The sequence below is a fragment of the Triticum aestivum genome, chromosome 5D (genome assembly GCF_018294505.1).
Source record: "Triticum aestivum cultivar Chinese Spring chromosome 5D, IWGSC CS RefSeq v2.1, whole genome shotgun sequence".
NCBI lineage: Eukaryota > Viridiplantae > Streptophyta > Magnoliopsida > Poales > Poaceae > Triticum > Triticum aestivum.
Window position 1 is genome coordinate 172891027 of NC_057808.1, and position 15555 is coordinate 172906581.

Below are 15555 nucleotides of genomic sequence, written 5' to 3' on the forward strand. Positions count from 1 at the left end.
TGTAAAGCAGCCCCTACACACAGATAACAAATCCTCGCAAACCGGCGTGTTAAAGGGGTTGTCAATCCCTTCCGGGTAACGGCGCCTCAAGATAGGCAAACATACGTGAGATAAATTGTAGTAGATTGATAGATCGAACACCAAATAAAATAAATAAGAATAAATTGCAGCAAGGCATTTTTGTATTTTTAGTTTAATAGATCTGAAAATAAAAGCAAAGGAAAATAGATCACAAAGGCTAATAATATGAGAAAGAGACCCGGGGGCCGTAGGTTTCACAAGTGACTTCTCTCGAGAAAAATAGCAAACTGTGGGTGAAAAAATTACTGTTGGGCAATTGATAGAACTTATAATAATCATGCCGATATCCAGGCAATGATCATTACATAGGCATCACGTCCAAGATTAGTAGACTGACTCCTGCCTGCATCTACTACTATTACTCCACACATCGACCGCTATCCAGCATGCATCTAGTGTAATAAGAACGATGACATGATGTAGACAAGATCTATCTATCTAGAGATAGACCCCATCGTTTTATCCTTAGTAGCAATGATACATACGTGTCGGTTCCCTTTCTGTCACTGGGATCAAGCACTGTAAGACCGAACCCACTACAAAGCACCTCTTCCCATTGCAAGATAAATAGATCAAGTTGGCCAAACAAAACCCAAATATTGGATAAGAAATACGAGGCTATAAGTAATCATGCATAAAAGAGATCAATGAAACTCAAATACTTTCATGGATATAAAAAGATAGATCTGATCATAAACTCAAAGTTCATCGATCCCAACAAACACACCGCAAAAGAGTTACATCATATGGATCTCCAAGAGACCATTGTATTGATAATTCAGCGAGAGAGAGGAAGCCATCTAGCTACTAACTACGGACCCGAAGGTCTACAAAGAACTACTCACGCATCATCGGAGAGGCACCAATGGAGGTGGTGAACCTCATTCGAGATGGTGTCTAGATTGGATCTGGTGGTTCTGGACTTTGCGGTGGCTGGATCAATATTTCGTCGACTCCCCTAGGGTTTTGGGAATATTGGGGTATTTATAGAGCAAAGAGGTGGTCCGGGGGGCACCCGAGGTGGGCACAACCCACCAAGGCGCGCCTGGGCCTCCTTGTGCACCCTGGTGGGTTGTGCTCTCCTCGAAGCACCCCCAGGCGCAACCAGTTCCCATTATGTGTCTTCTAGTCCAAAAAAATCTCCGTGAAGTTTCGTTGCATTTGGAATCCGTTTGGTATCGATTTCCTGCGATGTAAAAAACATGCAGAAAACAGCAACTGGCACTTGGCACTATGTCGATAGGTTAGTACCAAAAAATGATATAAAATGACTATAAAATGGTTATAAACATCCAAGATTGATAATATAATAGCATGGAACAATCAAAAATTATAGATACGTTGGAGACGTATCAGCATCCCCAAGCTTAACTCCTACTCGTCCTCGAGTAGGGAAGTGATAAAAACAGAATTTTTGATGTGGAATGCTGCCTATCATGTCATATCATATCATATTTCTTTTCTTTGTAGCATGGACATTTGGACTTTTATATTGTTCAAAGCAATAGTCTAGTTTTGACATGATAATTTAAATACTCAAGCATATCAACAAGCAATCATGTCTTTCAAAATATCAACGCTAAAATAAGTTATCCCTAGCCCATTATGCTCAATCATTCATCCATTCATGAAACACACTCGCACATTAGCTACACCCAATACTCAAGTACGATCATATTGCCTCCTAGTTGGTGCTTTTATAAGAGAAGATGGAGACTCAAATACAAAAATAAAAATTGCATAAAGTAAAAGAAAGGTCTTTCGCAGAGGGAAGTAGGGATTTGTAGAGGTGCCAGAGCTCAAAGCGAATTTTGGGAGGTGTATCCTTCCCGCCAACGAAAACGACTTAGATTTCCCAACACTCTCCATGCTAGATATATCATAGGTGGTTCCCAAACAAAAAATAAAGTTGATTCATTTTTCAACCATACTTTCACTTTCCATGGCTAGCCGTATCCACGGTTGCCCTCCATACCAACACTTTCCAAGGAATTTATTATTTGACAACATAAAGTAAATTCATTTTTCATTTCGGGACTGGGCATCCCTAATACCTTTGCCTTACTCTCGTGCAATGACAAGTGAATAAGCACTCATCTTGAGAGTAACACATCCAACATGGAAAATATTAGCCACCCCTCACCGCTCCGCGAGCAAACCGAACACACAAAAGAGAAGTTTATTTTGAAAATTAGAGATGGCACATACAAATTTGCTTAGAACGGCAAAAGAATACCGCATATAGGTAGATATAGTGGACTCATGTGGCAAAACTGGTTTAAAGGTTTTTGGATGCACAAGTAGTGATCATACTTAGTGCAAAATGAAGGCTAGCAAAAAGATTGAGAAGCGACCAACCAAGAAATGGATAATCTGATAACTGAGCATTAAGCATAATTAACACCGAATAATGCACCACAAGTAGGATATAATTTCATTGCATTATTATTGACTTTTGTGCTTGCATAGGGAATCACAAACCTTAACACCAATATTCTTACTAAAGCATAATTACTCATCAACATAACTCACATATCATATCATCATATATATCTCAAAACTATTACTAAGAATCAAGTTTATTTTGTCCAATGATCTTCATGAAAGTTTTTATTATATCCTTCTTGGATATCTATCACTTTGGGACTAATTTTCATGTGTTGCTTTTGATAAACTCAAACAAATATAAGTGAAGATCATGAGCATAATTTTTCTTTCTTTCTCTCAAAATAATTTAAGTGAAGCAAGAGAGAATTTCTTGAAAATTTTACTAACTCTAAAATAAATCAAAGTGAAGCAAGAGATAATTTCTTCAAAAATACTAAAGCACACCGTGCTAAAAAAAGATATAAGTGAAGCACTAGAGCAAGTCCATAGCTCATAAAAATTTAAGTGAAGCATAGAGAGAAATTCTAACAAGTCATGACATAATTTTGGCTCTCTCAAATAGGTGTGTCCAGCAAGGAATCAAGACTTAAAACACAAAATTAAAAAAGAAAAGACTCATATCATACAATACACTCCAAGCAAAACACATAGTATGTGACGAATAAAAATATAGCTTCGAGTAAAATACCGATGGTCGTTAGAAGAAAGAGGGGATACCACTCGGGAGCATCCCCAAGCTTAGTTGTTTGCTCATTTTTGGATAATAGCTTGGGATGCCGGGGCATCCTCAAGCTTAGGCTCTTCTTACTCCTTATTCCTTCATCCATCGTAAGATAACCCAAAACTTGAAAACTTCAATTACACAAAACTCAACAAAACCTTCATGAGATCCGTTAGTGTAAGAAAAATAAATCACTACTATAAGTACTATACCAAACCAATTCATATTTTGTTTTTGAATGATATCTATTGTATTCCAAATTTTCTATGGCAAAAAATCATCAAAGAAAACCATAGAGCCATCAAAATAAGCACACAACGCAAAGAAAACAGAATCTGTCAAAACAGAACAGTCTGTAGCAATCTGATTTGTTCGAATACTTATGGAACTCCAAAAATTATGAAAAAATAGGAAGACCTGGGTAATTTGTCTATTAAACTTCTGCAAAAAGAATTGGCATTTTATCACGCTCTGGTTAAAAATAAGAATTGTTTTCATGAGCGCAAAAGTTATGTTTTTTCAGCAAGATCAAACAACTATCGCCCAAGAAGATCCTATAGGTTCTACTTGGCACAAACACTAATTAAAACACAAAAACACAATCATAATAGTAGCATAATTTTGTAAACACTCAAGAACAGAAAGCAAAAAGCAAAATAAATTTTATTCATTGGGTTGCCTCCCAACAAGCGCTATTGTTTCACGCCCCTAGCTAGGCATAAGATTTCAACGATGCTCACACGAAAGATAATAATTGAAACACAAAGAGAGCATGATGAAACATGTGACAAACACATTTAAGTCTAACATAATTTCTATGCATAGGAACTTTATAGGAAAACAAATTTTCAAGACAACAAATATATAGTATATGCAAAGGAGAGGAATAAAACATTGAAATCCCAACATAACGAGAGGTAATTTTGTAACATGAAAACTTCCACAACCATATTTTCATATATCATAATAATTATATGTAGGATCATAATCAAATTCAACAATATAACTATCAAATAAAATTTTCTTTTCATGATCCACATCCATGCAAAGTTGACACTCTTCCAAAATAGTGGGATTATCATAAAAATAAAGTCATGACCTCTCCAAGCACACTTTTATCAAAAATATCATAAGATTGAACACTCTCCAAATATGTGGGATTATTTTTACTTAAAGTTGACGCTCTTCCAAACCCACTTTCAATAATATTGCAAACATATTGATCTTGACATAAATAATATTGCATCCCCAAGCTTGGGGTTTTGCATACTATTAGCACACTTGACATAAATAGAATTTATAGTAAAATTATTGCAATCATCCTTTTCATTCAAGGAGCTATCATGAATCACTTCATAAATTTCTTCATCACAATTTTCAGATTCGCGAATCTCAAGCAAAACTTCATAAAGATAATCTAGTGCACTCAACTCACTAGCAATTGGTTCATCAGGATTGGATCTTTTAAATAGATTAGCAAGTGGATGAGGATCCATATCAATAGATTTTTAGCAAGCGAAGATGCAAGCAAATAGAAGACACATGACAACATAAGCAAACAAAAGATCCAACGAAAAAAAGGCGAAGGAAAAAGAGGGCGAATAAAACGGCAAACTTTTGTGAAGTGGGGGATAGGAAAACGAGAGGCAAATGGAAAATAATGTAAATTGTGAGCAGATGAGATTTTTGGTTAGGAACCTGGTATATGTTGAAGATCCCCCTGGCAATGGCACCAGAAATTCCTTCTGATGCGGCTCGAAGCTACATCAGTATTTCCCCAAGGAGGAAGGGATGATGCAGCACAACAACGGTAGGTATTTCCCTCAGATATGAAACCAAGGTTATCGAACCAGTAGGAGAACCAAGCAACACAACGTAAACAGCCCCTGCACACAGATAACAAATCCTCGCAACCCGACGTTTTAAAGGGGTTGTCAATCCCTTCCGGGTAACGACGCCTCAAGATAGGCAAACGGACGTGAGATAAATTGTAGTACATTGATAGATCGAACGCCAAAAAAAATAAGAATAAATTGCAGCAAGGTATTTTATATTTTTAGTTTAATAGATCTGAAAATAAAAGCAACGGAAAATAGATCGCAAAGGCAAATAATATGAGAAAGAGACCCAGGGGCGTAGGTTTCACTAGTGGCTTCTCTCGAGAAAAATAGCAAACGGTGGGTGAACAAATTACTGTTGGGCAATTGATAGAACTTCAAATAATCATGACGATATCCAGGCAATGATCATTACATAGGCATCACGTCCAAGATTAGTAGACCGACTCCTGCCTGCATCTACTACTATTACTCCACACATCAACCACTATCCGGCATGCATCTAGTGTATTAAGTTCATGGAGAAACGGAGTAATGCAATAAGAACGATGACATGATGTAGACAAGATCTATCTATGTAGAGATAGACCCCATCGTTTTATCCTTAGTAGCAATGATACATACGTGTCGGTTCCCTTTCTGTCACTGGGATCAAGCACCGTAAGATCAAACCCACTACAAAGCACCTCTTCCCATTGCAAGATAAATAGATCAAGTTGGCCAAAAAAATATCGGAGAATAAATACGAGGCTATAAGTAATCATGCATAAAAGAGATCAAAGAAACTCAAATACTTTCATGGATATAAAAAGATAGATCTGATCATAAACTCAAAGTTCATCAATCCCAACAAACACACCGCAAAAGAGTAACATCATATGGATCTCCAAGAGACCATTGTATTGAGAATTCAGCGAGAGAGAGGAAGCTATCTAGCTACTAACTACGGACCCGAAGGTCTACAAAGAACTACGCACGCATCATCGGAGAGGCACCAATGGAGGTGGTCAACCCCATCCGAGATGGTGTCTAGATTGGATCTGGTGGGTCTGGACTCTGTGGTGGCTGGATCAATATTTTGTCGACTCCCCTATTGTTTTGGGAATATTGGGGTATTTATAGAGCAAAGAGGCGGTCTGGGGGCACCCGAGGTGGGCACAACCCACCAGGGCGCGCTTGGGCCTCCTGGTGCGCCCTGGTGGGTTGTGCTCTCCTCGGAGCACCCCCCAGGCGCAGCCAGGGCCCATTATGTGTCTTCTGGTAAAAAAATCTCCGTGAAGTTTCGTTGCATTTGGACTCCGTTTGGTATTGATTTCTTGCGATGTAAAAAACATGCAAAAAACAGCAACTGGCACTTGGCACTATGTCAATAGGTTAGTACCAAAAATGATATAAAATGATTATAAAATATCCAAGATTGATAATATAACAGCATGGAACAATGAAAAATTATAGATACGTTGGAGACTTATCACTTGCGCATCCAAAAAGTCCTTAAACCCAAAATCTTATTTTGAGAGTCCACCATACCTACCTATGGATGGAGTAAGAGACTTCAAGTAAGTTGTCATCGGTGCAATAAGGCAATAAAAATTGCTGTTGAATGTGTTGGATCATTTAGTGTAAGAGAAAATTGAGCGATGTACGAACTTGTGATGGCAAAGCAATAAAAGCGACGAACTGCATAATAAAGGTTGCTATCATAAGGGACAATATAACGCGACGTTCCTTTGCATTAAGGGATTTGGCATACAAACAAAAAGCACATGGCAACCTCTGCTTCCCTCTGCGAATGGCCTATGTTTTACTTTATGTATTTCTTTTTATGCAAGAGTCAAAGTATTCTTCCATATTCCTTTCTATTTTCTATTTTTGCAAGCATCGTGTGGTGAGGAAAGATCTAGGCACATGTATCCAATTGGATATGAGTGAGCATGAGTTATTATTGTTGACATCACCCTTGAGGTGAATACGTTGGGAGGCGAAACTATAAGCCCATATCTTTCTTTGTGTCCGGTTGAAACTTTTTTGTCATGGGTATGTTGTGAGTTTTACAATCATAGAAGGTTAAATGATGGTTGAGTATGTGGACTTGCCTAAAGGCTCCGATATGTGACCCTTCCTGAAAATATGATAAATTGTAGTTGCAAAATTGACTGAGAACATAGTTTGTTGGTTTTCAATAGAGTTTATGCTTTATACTTCAATGTTGTGATGAATTGTTACATGTTCTTGAGAAGTTATATGATAAAAGATGTGTGATAAAGTTTATGTTAAAGTTCTTTGCTGTTATAATAATAAGCATGATTCTTCTATGTCCGTATTTTGTTTCTATCGACACCTCTCTCTCTCTCTCTAAGCATGTGGGCATGTTTTTTGATATTGTTGTTTTGCTTGAGGACAAGCGAGGTCTAAGCTTGGGGTGTTGATACGTCCATTTTGCATCATGATTTCATACTATTATTTATAATGTTTTTAAGCATAATAATGCTTTATGGAGTAATTCTAATGCCTTTTCTCTAATAATATGCAAGGTTTACAGAAAGAGGGAGAATGCCGGAAAGTGGAATTCTGGACCTGAAAAAGCTATGTCAAAGTTACCTATTCTGGACATCACCAAATGAGCTGAAAATTTACGGAGAATTATTTTGGAATATATAAAAAATACTGGAGCAAATAACTAGCGGAGGGGGGCCACCTAGTGAGCACAAGACACCAGGGCGCGCCAGGTGATACGTCTCCAACGTATCTATAATTTTTTATTGTTCCATGCTATTATATTATCTGTTTTGGATGTTTTATATGCATTAATATGCTATTTTATATTATTTTTGGGACTAACCTATTAACCTAGAGCCCAGTGCCAGTTTCTGTTTTTTTCCTTGTTTTTGAGTTTCGCAGAAAAGGAATACCAAATGGAGTCCAAACGGAATAAAACTTTCACGATGATTTTTCTTGGACCAGAAGACACCCCGGAGACTTGGAGGTCAAGTCAGAAGAGCCACGAGGCAGCGACAAGGGTGAGGGTGTGCCCAGGGGAGGATGGCGCATGTAACGCCCACGATGCGGCTATATCTCCCACGTGTCGAGGCACGACTTAGAGGCATAACCGCATAGTGGTTTTGTCGCAATAAGGGTCATCTTCACACAATCCCATGTAATGAACAAGAATGGGATAAAGAGTTGGCTCACAATCGCCACTTCACACAATACATGAATATGATTCATACATCATCCAAAATACAAACATAGACCGACTACGGTCAAGATCCAGATGAAAATAAGATAACCCCAAATGCTAGATCCCCGATCGTCCCAACTGGGCTCCACTACTGATCATCAGGAAAAGACACATAGTAACGACCACGTTCCTCGTCGAACTCCCACTTGAGATCGATCCCATCATCTGCACTGGCATCGTCGGCACCTGCAACTGTTTTGGTAGAATCTGTGAGTCACGAGGACTCAGCAATCTCACACCCGCGAGATCAAGACTATTTAAGCTTATAGGGAAGGATAGTGTAATTAGGTGGAGCTGCAGCGGCAATAAGCATATATGGTGGCTAACATACGCAAAAGAGAGCGAGAAGAGAAGCAACGGAACGGACATCATCTAGCAACGACCAAGAAGTGATCCTGAACTCCTACTTATTTCATACATAACTCAAACCGTGTTCACTTCCCGGACTCCGCCGAGAAGAGACCATCACGGCTACACACGCAGTTGATGTATTTTAAATGGGTCAAGTGACAAGTTCTCTACAACCGGACATTAACAAATTACCATCTGCCTCATAACCGCGGGCACGGCTTTCGAAAGATAATACCCTGCAGGGGTGTCCCAACTTAGTCCATCATAAGCTCTCATGGTCAACGAAGGATAAACCTTCTCCCGGAAAGACCCGATCAGTCTCGGAATCCCGGTTTACAAGACATTTCGACAATGGTAAAACAAGACCAGCAAAGCCGCCCGAATGTGCCGACAAATCCCGATAGGAGCTGCACATATCTCGTTCTCAGGGCACACCAGATGAACACTACGTACAGCTAAAACCAATCCTCGAGTTTCCCCAAGGTGGCGCTGCAAGTGGCTCTAGTTTGGACCAACACTCAGAGGAACACTAGCCCGGGGGTTTAAATAAAGATGACCCTCGGGCACGCGAAAACCCGGGGGAAAAGGCTTAGGCGGCAAATGGTAAAACCAAAGTTGGGCCTTGCTGGAGGAGTTTTATTCAAGGCGAACTGTCAAGGGGGTCCCATAAATCACCCGACCGCGTAAGGAACGCAAACTCAAGGAACATAATCCCGGTAAGACAGAACCTAGGGCGGCAAGAGTGGAACAAAACACCAGGCATAAGGCCGAGCCTTCCACCCTTTACCAAAATATATAGATGCATTAATTAAATAAGAGATATTGTGATATCCCAACATATCCATGTTCCGACATGGAACAAACTTCAACTTCACCTGCAACTAGCAACGCTATAAGAAGGGCTGAGCAAAAGCGGTAACTTAGCCAAACAACGGTTTGCTAGGAAAGGATGGTTAGAGGCTGACATGGCAAAATGGGAGACATGATATAGCAAGTGATAGGTAGCGCAGCATGGCAATAGAGCGAACAACTAGCAAAGCAAAGATAGAAGTGATTTTGAGGGGTGGTCATCTTGCCTGCAAGGTTCTCAGAGTTGTCGAAAGCTTGATCCTCGTAAGCGTACTCAACAGGTTCCTCGTTCACGAACTCGTCTCCCGGCTCTACCCAAGACAAGAACACAAGCAACGAATCCACAATCAATCACGAGGAATGCACGAGCAACATGATGCAAAACATATATGATATGCGAGATATGATATGCGATGCATATGCGTGCTCCGGAAGGAAAATGATGAACAAGGAAGTAACTTGGCAAACCAAGCATGCCACTGGAAAGATGAGATGATTTCGGTCGAAATCGATATAAAGATCACCGGAAACGGATGCACGGTTTGCAAATGGCAAGCAAAACAAGAATGACGCGAATCTGTGATTAACAGCATGATAGCACTTAAAATGCAACAAGTAACAATGCTACAGCACTCCAACATAGCAACAAAGCAAACGAAAGTAATCTACAGGAGATGCTTGACAAAAGATGAACACTGAGCTACGGCTAGTTCACAACATATCAAGCTCAAACAAGCATGGCAAAAGTGCAAAAGATAACAGGTTCACAGACTTGGTGAAATTACTGGACATGGCAGAAAACAGCATCAGGTAGCAATGTTGAGAGCACGATATCAACATGCTACATGAACTTAACATAGCAAACCAAGGCATGGAAGTATTCTACTAAATGCATATGACAACAGTCCCTTACTGACCATAAGCCAAAAAGGACCAGAAGATATGATGGCAAGCAGGTAAACATAGCAAGTTTCGTTATCAGGTTTCAGACTTAGCATAAAACAGAGCCTGGCACAAATAATAATATGAAGGCCTCTTTGTGAGCTTGATGCACTCCCTACAGAGCAATGCATGATAAAACAAGCATACATACAGCAAGATGGCATGTTTATGAAGCTATCCATGGCAAGAGCAAGAGCATAGCATGTATGTATCAACTACAATAAGCTTGGCAAAAATTGCATATCATGTTAAGAATCTGCCAGAAATATTTTATAGCAAACGTAGAGCAAGATTGAGTCATGCTATGGCACTCCATAATTGTAAACAAGGGCAGGAATGGATCAATTACAACAATACCTACAAAACATCCTTACGGAACATCTCCAAAATATGCATGGATCTCTCTGTAGCATCAAGTTTACATGGCAACAAAATAACAGCAGACAAAGACTTGGAGAAATCACTAAGTCCCTGAAATCAGAAACATTACGGAGCCTAGTTTGCATGCTTGTGCTAGTCACCACAGAGATCACAAAAATTCATGGCATACACCACTGGAAAGATGGCATGGCATACAACAAAACACATGTAGAGCTCATGCCCATAAGATGCACAGATTAAATGATACAAAAATGACAAATCTCCAAGTTCTGCTAAGAACCAGAAGATAACAGCAACTAGCCCTCTTGCAACAGAGATTTGGGCATCAAGATGACCTCTAATGAACATGGTGCAATTGAATAAAATGAAGAACATCACGAGGCGAACAATGTGACATATTACACGCGCGAAACGGAGCTACATGCAAGGAGTTATGCAATGATGAACATGGGAACTTATTGCAAAAAATCACAGACTTAGAGAAATCGGGGGGTCTCGGGTCAACCTGCTACAGTGGATCTCAGATCCGATCGGGGCCTTAGCAGAGCTTCGACGGGGCGGTGGCCGGAGATGGGGCCGGCGATGGAGGAAGGAGAGGAGGCGGCGGGGCGCGACGAGGAGGAAGGGGACGGCGGCGAGGCGGCGGCCGGAGGGGCGACGGCGCTCGCCGGCGACGCGGCGGCGGGGGCGCAACGACGGCGGCGGTGAGCACGGCGGCCGGCGGCGGCGACGCGGGCAGGCGGCGGCGCGGGCAGGCGGCAGCGCGGGCGCGGAGGCGAGCGGCGGCTCGGGCCCGGGAGGGCCGCGGACGGGCCCGTGGGCCTCGGCGGCGGCGGCGTACGGAGGCGTGCCACATGGCGGCGGCGGTGGAGGTGGACGCGTCCGGCTCCGCCCGGACGTGTCCGGCGGCGGAGAGGGACGAGGGTTAGGGTTCGGACTGAGTTCGTTTTTCGGGAGGGATGCATATAAATAGGTAGAGGGAGCTAGGAGGCTCCAAATGAGGTGCGGTTTTCGCCCACACGATCGTGATCGAACGACCTACAGCATGGAAGAGAGTTTGGTGGGTTTTGAGGTGGTTAGAGAGGGGGGTTTTGCTGGACACACAAATGGACTTTGTGGATGCCCGGTTAACCGTTGGAGTACCAAACGACCTCCAAATGGAACGAAACTTGACCGGTGGTATACCAAGGCCACTTGACAAGCCTCGGTCCATTCCGAGAATGTTTGACACCCGATCACGAAAGAAAACAAGAGGGGTGCACCGGAGGAGATAGGAGCGCCGGATTGCAAAACGGACAACGGGGAAAATGCTCGGATGCATGAGACGAACACATATGCAAATGCAATGCACATGATGACATGATATGCAAAGCATGACATGAAAAAAATACAAAACGAAAAACAAAACCCGACCACGGAGGGAATATCATATCACATAGCCGAAAATGGCAAGAGTCGGAGTTACAAATATGGAAAGTTACATGCGGGGTGTTACAGCGCACCCCCTGCCTTGTGGGCCCCTCGTGACTCCCCTGACCTAGTTCCGCCTCCTATATATTCACATATATTTCCAAACCACCAGAAGCATCCATGAAAACACTTTTCCACCGCCGCAATCTTCTGTTCCCGTGAGATCCCATCTAGGGGCATTTTCTTGGATCCTACTGGAGGGGGATTCGATCATGGAGGGCATCTACATCAAATCTATTGCCCTTCCGATGAAGCGTGAGTAGTTTACCTCTGACCTACGGGTCCATAGCTAGTAGCTAGATGGCTTATTCTCTCTCTTTGATTCTCAATACCATGTTCTCCTCGATGTTCTTGGAGATCTATCTGATGTAATCTTCTTTTGCCGTGTGTTTGTCGAGCTCTGATGAATTGTGGATTTATGATCAGCTTATCTATGAATATTATTCGAACCTTCTCTGAATTCTTTTATGCATGATTTGATATCTTTGTAATTCTCTTAGAACTATCAGTTTGGTTTGGCCAACTAGACTGGTTTTTCTTGCAATGGGAGAAGTGCTTAGCTTTTGGTTCAATCTTGCGGTATCCTTTCCTAGTGATAGTAGGGGCAGCAAGGCACGTATTGTATTGTTGCCATCGAGGATAAAAAGATGGGGTTTATATCATATTGCTTAAGTTTATTCCTCTACATCATGTCATCTTACTGAATGCATTACTCTGTTCTTCATGAACTTAATACTCTTGTTGCAGGCAGGAGTCGGTCGATGTGTGGAGTAATAGTAGTAGATGCAGGTAGGAGTCGGGCTACTTGACATGGACGTGATGCCTATATTTCATAATCATTGCCTTAGATATCGTCATAACTTTGCGCTTTTCTATCAATTGCTCGACGGTAATTTGTTCACCCACCGTATTATTTGTTATCTTGAGAGAAGCCTCTAGTGAAACCTAGGGCCCCGGGGTCTATTTTCCATCATATAAGTTTCCGATCTACTATTTTGCAATCTTTTACTTTCCGATATATAAACCAAAAACATCATATAAGTCACACCACCTGACAGTTTGTCCTAATCTCTTGATAGGCATGGGAAGTGTGTGACGGTTCGGATGAAAATCATGCTCGTCCTCAGTAGGAGCTAGCGGCGATGGTGCCCTAGGGTGCCATTTGCCTCCTCAGAGGCGTCACCGAGGTGTGTGGATTGTAGTATCCTGTCGAAGGCCTTGGTCCATTGAAGGACCGGCGATGGCGGCGGTGTGGCATCATTACTCTGTTGAGAGCATCGCATGTCGACACTTGGCTTGGAGGTTCTCTCTTGTGGTTCTTCAGTGCTTTCTGCTGCCGAAGTTGATCTTCTTGGGCGCTATGTACGCAGCTATCGGTGAATTCAAGAAAATGGATTTCTCGGGTCCGACCGAGTCCCGCTCTCCCCTCACTGTTTCCACTTAGCCATCCTATGGTTGGTAGTGCATTGGCAATTGATAGAACTTCAAATAATCATCACGATATCCAGGAACTGATCATTATATAGGCATCACGTCCAAGATTAGTAGACCGACTCCTGCCTGCATCTACTATTATTACTCCACACATCGACCGCTATCCAGCATGCATCTAATGTATTAAGTTCATGGAGAAATGGAGTAATGCAATAAGAACGATGACATGATGTAGACAAGATCTATTTATGTAGAAATAGACCCCATCTTGTTATCCTTAATAGCAGCGATACATACGTGTCGGTTCCCCTTCTGTCACTGGGATCAAGCACCTTAAGATCGAACCCATCACAAAGCACCTCTTCCCATTGTAAGATAAATAGATAAAGTTGGCCAAACAAAACCCAAATATCGGAGAAGAAATACGAGGCTATAAGCAATCATGCATATAAGAAATCAAAGAAGACTCAAATAACTTTCATGGATAAAAACATAGATCTGGTCCCAACAAACACACCGTAAAGAGAGTTACATCATATGGATCTCCAAGAGACCATTGTATTGAGAATCAAAAGATAGAGAGGAAGCCATCTAGCTACTAACTATAGACCCGTAGGTCTACAAAAGACTACTCACGCATCATCGGAGAGGCACCAATGGACATGATAAACCCCTCCGTGATGGTGTCTAGATTGGACCTGGTGGTTCTGGAACTTGCGGCGGCTGGAATTGATTTTCGTCGGCTTCCCTAGGGTTTCTGGAATATTGGGGTATTTATAGAGTAAAGAGGCGGTCCGGGGGGCACCCGAGGTGGGCACAACCCACCAGGGCGCGCCTGGGCCTCCAGGTGCGCCCTGGTGGGTTATGCTCCCCTCGGAGCACCCCCAGGTGCTTGTTCGGCCCACTAGATGTCTTCTGGTCCAAGAGAAATCCACAAAAAAAATCGCTGCGTTTGGACTTGGTTTGGTATTGATTTCCTGTGATGTACAAAACATGCAAAAAACAGCAACTGGCACTTCACTACTAGGGAAAAGCCTAGCAGTAGGGCAGGTTAAATGCTTATCAGTAGCGTGGGTTGCCGCACTATTGATACGACGCTACAGCTAATGCTTATCAGTAGCGCGGTTCGACACGCGCTGCTGCTATCAAGGTATAGCAGCAGTGTCTGTATGCAGCACGCGCTGCTGCTAATAGCTGCAGCGCCCTTTAACAAAGAGCGCTACTGCTATGAGCACGCTGCTGCTAAAGCCATACCCCGTGCTACTATTATTAGTTTTTGATTTTTTTTCTGCTCCATATTTTTTGCTGCTGAATTTTGTTTAGGGTTTTATACAATAATCTCTAGCATATCATACACATACAAATTAAATCATAGCATATTGATACAAATAGTCTCATCAAATCATGTCATGATCATAATCATCATCCAACACAAAGTGATCTCTCGTCATCATCTCGAAAATAGCGATACTAGTCTCGAATACTTGCAACTACATCGTCATCCATCTAAACAATGATATACGCGAGAAGAGCTATCACTATGAGTGATAGCGGAACTATGCAGTACATGAGGCGGCGGTTATGAGTCCTCTCCCGTGCTAGCATGAACCTCAAGTAACTAGCTTCTGCTTCTTGTCTGCTTTTGAAGCCTTTATGGCTGGCGCCCGAGACCCCCTCCACTTGCGCCTGACACTCAGGCCACTTGTCGTACACTCCCGGAACCTTCCCTTTGTACACGACATAGCACTCTTTCTTCGCCATCAAGAATCTAGGTACCTGTTTGAGATGTATCTTCATCAAGAGAATGTATGATCATATGCAACAAAATATACTAGAGCAACATGAAAAAGAAAGGGTTA